Source organism: Abrus precatorius, unplaced genomic scaffold, assembly GCF_003935025.1.
Source record: "Abrus precatorius isolate BTA unplaced genomic scaffold, Abrus_2018 Scaffold8, whole genome shotgun sequence".
NCBI classification, from domain to species: domain Eukaryota; kingdom Viridiplantae; phylum Streptophyta; class Magnoliopsida; order Fabales; family Fabaceae; genus Abrus; species Abrus precatorius.
Window position 1 is genome coordinate 6170155 of NW_020874428.1, and position 4751 is coordinate 6174905.

At 28.5% G+C, this 4751-nt stretch overlaps 1 pseudogene; it reads left to right on the top strand.

Annotated features, from left to right (window-relative positions):
* The first annotated feature begins 933 nt into the window (after nt 1-933).
* On the top strand, nt 934-3899 carry LOC113874140 (annotated as a pseudogene).
* The last annotated feature ends 852 nt before the right edge of the window (nt 3900-4751 follow it).

Genomic DNA, 4751 nt, shown 5'->3' on the forward strand with positions numbered 1-4751 from the left:
TTAGATAGTTTTGGAATATATTATAAATTTATGATATATTACTGTTTTTTATTGTTTTTAATAAATTAATGAATTATTTTTATATATTAAAAATGAAAAAAAAAAATACTATTATAAAAGTAAGCGTCAAAAAAGAGTTGTTGTACATATTTAATACTCTCTCTAATCATTTTTATTAGATAATTTTAACTAAATTACACAGATGAATAAAAGATAATTAAAGTTAACTAAATTTTTTATTTTTTAAAAATATTGTAACATAAAAAGTTTACTCTTATTTAATATTGTTGAACCTAATTACACTATTAGCTTTTTCTTTCTTTCTTAATTTTAATTTAGATTTCACAAAGTCTTTATTAAAATATATATATATATATATATATATATATAATAAATACTTCATAAAAATTAGAAAGTACCTTATAAAAAATATCATTAAAATCTTAAAAAAAAGTGCTTATAAAAAAATTAGATAAAGTAGTTAGTAAAATCATTCAACTGTATGGTAGATAACAATAAATACATTCGTTTGCCCTATGCTGGAAATGCCATTTGATATTGATTTAATATCCAATGAATATTCTATACGATCTCTTTCCATCACTATTAGGAAAACATGATTATCATGTGAATTATCTGATTGAAATAACGTTGAAATCAACACTGCATATGATCCCTTGTTGAAGACGAGATTGTCTATGTATGTAGAAATTAATTTAGCACGCTAAAACACGGCAATAATTAATTAGGATACCGAAATCATCTACATAACTATTCTGTATAGCTGATCTATAAATACAATTCATCCACACCAAATTGAACCATGAAAACTGAAGTTTTCGGAATAACACAGTAATCTTGTTGAGGATTTTACAAGTCTTACAAATTTTGCCCCAAACTAAGCTCCCTCCATTAACACTTCAATTAAACTCAATGGAAACAAAGAGAGTACCCGTAACTCGAATTCCTAGCTATGAAGGACACCTAGTTACCGTGCTCAGTATTGATGGAGGTGGCATTCGAGGAATCATTCCAGCAATTATTCTTGGTTTCGTCTAATCGGAACTTCAGGTATATGCATAAAGGAATTAATGCTAATATAACTCGCAAATAAGGGTTAAGCTCTCCCTTCCCCTCTCCTCTCCTTCTAAACTCAACTTTCAAATATAACCTTAAAATAAGATCACAGAAAGTTATGATTTGACCGATTATATTACCTTCCTTTAGCGAATTAATTATATAGTACGATGCTTCTTTTAGTGTAACTTACACACAGTAAATGTTTAGATATTCGTTATATGAACAAGAAGAAATTTTAAAAGCTAGTATGCGTGTAATGCTAAAATTATGTGAATGAAAGGAGAAAAAACATAGAATTAATTAACACGTTGATAGTGTCATAGTACTGTGGTAAATAAATTGTAGTATAGCTAGGTTTTAAACATTTTAATTATGTAGTGAATTCATGGTGTGCAGAAACTGGACGGTGATGATGCAAGATTGGCTGACTACTTTGATGTGATTGCGGGAACAAGTACTGGGGGATTGGTGACTGCAATGCTTACTGCTCCAAATGAAAACAATCGACCCTTATATGCAGCCAAAGATATTAAGGGCTTCTACCTTGAGCATAGCCCAAAAATCTTCCCACAAAACAAGTAAATATACCTCACTTCACCATATCAATCAGAGTACCCTCTCAATATGTTCTAATTTACAGTGTAATGGTAATAGGTGCAGAAATTTATTCTCATATATCGCGACCCTATTTGGACCCAAGTATAACGGCACCTATTTACATAATCTTATCAAAGGAAAACTAGGAGACACTAAATTGCACCAAACACTCACCAGTGTTGTCATCCCAACGTTTGACATAAAGCGCCTTCAACCCACCATCTTTTCCAGCTTCCAGGTTATACATACATAGTTAAAATTTTAAAAACTCACATAAATTGTATATTTTAATATTAATTGTTTATAATAATATCTGATTTTCATTCTTTTATGAATAAAATTCTTCATTTTGATAGGTAAGCATATATGAGTGGGGAAAAGTCAAAATATTATCATATTCATTGTATATACATATATGTCCCTCCCTCACTTGTGTATTTTAAAATGAGATATCATACAGCTGAAGATGAGGCCAGAATTGAATGCGTTGCTGTCGGATATATGCATTGCAACTTCGGCGGCCCCAACGTATCTTCCTGCTCATTCCTTTGAAACCAAAACAGACCATGGTGCTGTGACGGGCAAATTCGACCTTATAGACGGTGGCGTCGCTGCAAACAACCCAGTACGCACTAATGACACTTTATCAGAATACGAAATAATAAATTTAAACAACATAATCATATAAATGTAGTCAAAATTAAATATTAATTAAGGTTATATACATGATCAAATTATAAAGTTAAGTAACCTTTTATTTTAATATTAGCTATTTGTAATAAAAATTCAATAATTAATTTTTTTTTATTTTTATGTAAAAAAATTATTTGATACGTCTCTCTGTATATATATAACGTGAGATGCTAACCGGCATTAGTTAATAAATTTTGTAAAATTTATTATTAATTTACATGTATGGTAATTTTAAAGATAGTTTGTTAGTATCAACTCTTAAAATAAATTTTAAATATTTAAAAATAGTAAAATTTTTAATAAAGTATATAATATCTGTTACCCTAATTTTTATATGTTCGAAGTGATAAATACTTTTATACTTAATAAAATTTGTACACTTTCAGATGTTTATCTTCGAATTCTAAAGTTAACTATTTTAGTTTTTAAGATACCTTTAACATGACCTAATATTACATAAGACTAATATTACATAAGATGCACCAAATATGGGCTTGATTGATCAACATAAGGACGTGTGATAACTTTGGCTTTTCCAGGCCCTGGTTGCCATGGCGGAAGTGACGAACCAAATTAGCCTCCATGGTTCATACGCAAACTTAAATGTAGAAGCAACGCAATATGAACGGTTTTTGGTGTTATCGTTGGGAACAGGCTCTCAGAAACTGGAAATGAAATACAGTGCCGATGAAGCAGCTAAATGGGGCATCTTGAGTTGGGTATTCACAACGAACGGAAGCACCCCTTTAATTGATGCATTTAGTGAAGCCAGTGCTGACATGGTTGACTTTCACATATCCTCTGTTGTTCGAGCACTCAAATCTGAACATAATTATCTCCGAATTCAGGTTCTCATTCTATGATTTTTATGTAATTAATTCTGAATATATAAATATTCTTATATTTACGTAAAATGAATTTCTAATTTCTTATGTCAAATTTATTCAAATTTTGCAGGACGATACATTAACTGGGGACTTACCTTCGGTAGACTTAGCCACGGAGAAGAATCTGAATGATCTCGTGAAAATTGGGGAATCATTGTTAAAGAAACCGGTTTCTAAGATTAATTTCAAGAATGGCGTCTATGAAGCCGCTAAACCGTATGAAACAAATGAGGAAGCCCTGAAGAGGTATTAAAATCTCAAATATATGGTTAAGAAACTATATATTAATTAATATTGCGACGTGTATTATTTAAAAAATTGAGAATGGCACGGGTGATAAAACTATTTATGAATAGAAATTATATCCCTATCAATTATCATTTATAAATAAAAAGTCGTATACAAATAAAAATATCAATGATTACTGGTTACGCTTGTACTTGTAGAAATAGATTTTGTTTATTAGAAATTAATTAAATTATTACTGTATATATGTTTATATTAGTGTTTGTCTTCATTTTTTTTAGTTTAACTTATTTTAGATGAGTTTCATGGTTAATATTATGTCTCAGGTTTGTGGAAAGACTATCTAAACAGAAACGAATTCGAAAAACTCAAGCATCTGCCAATGGAAATCCTTAGAAATTGAAAGGATAACAATCAGTAATTGTGTTAAATGGTATGATTAAGATGTGTCATATGAGAGTTAAAGCTGGATAAGGCAAAGTGCTGGGGTCGATCCATTATATGGTAATCCTTAATTTGTCCATTGTACTCAATCACAATAAACTATATATGTGTCCCTACAAATTTGCATCATGTTTTGCAAATGCTTTGTATTTATTTTTTTATTATTATTACAAATGACTTAGTGGTTATTCATTTTTGCTTGAGAGGTATTTTTATTTAAGCGAGAACATCATATAAAATTTGTTGTTCTTTTACTGATATTTTTGTTTAAGCAAAAAAAAATTTGTTTATGTAACAATCTATCATAGAGCTATCCATTTTTGTCATCCATTTTCACTTCAACAACAATAGTCTTGCTTAAACAAATTACAAATGAAAAATTTTAATTTATTTTTGCTTGAACTAAAAAAATTTTTTTTAATAAAATTCTTATTTTTCATTAAATTAAAAAAGTAATAATTTAATTTTTATTTTTAGAAAAAGAAGAAAATTTTGAAATTGTTTTTTTGTCTCTTTTAAATTCAAATTTAGATGAAAGGAAAATTAAAAAAGATACTCATGATGTTTTAGAACTTAAAAAAAATTAAAAATATTTTAGACTTGATAGATCAAACTCTTGCTTCTACATATCTCCCGAGTGCAATAGAATAATCAAAGTCACGTAATTCTTCTCAAAATTAGGTTTGGATAGGTTTCAAATACTTTTTTAAATCAAATTATTATTTTTAATTTTTTTTTTTAAATTAAACAAATCATTACACAAGTTCAAGTTAGCACGCTGCTACTCAATAAACCTTTACAATT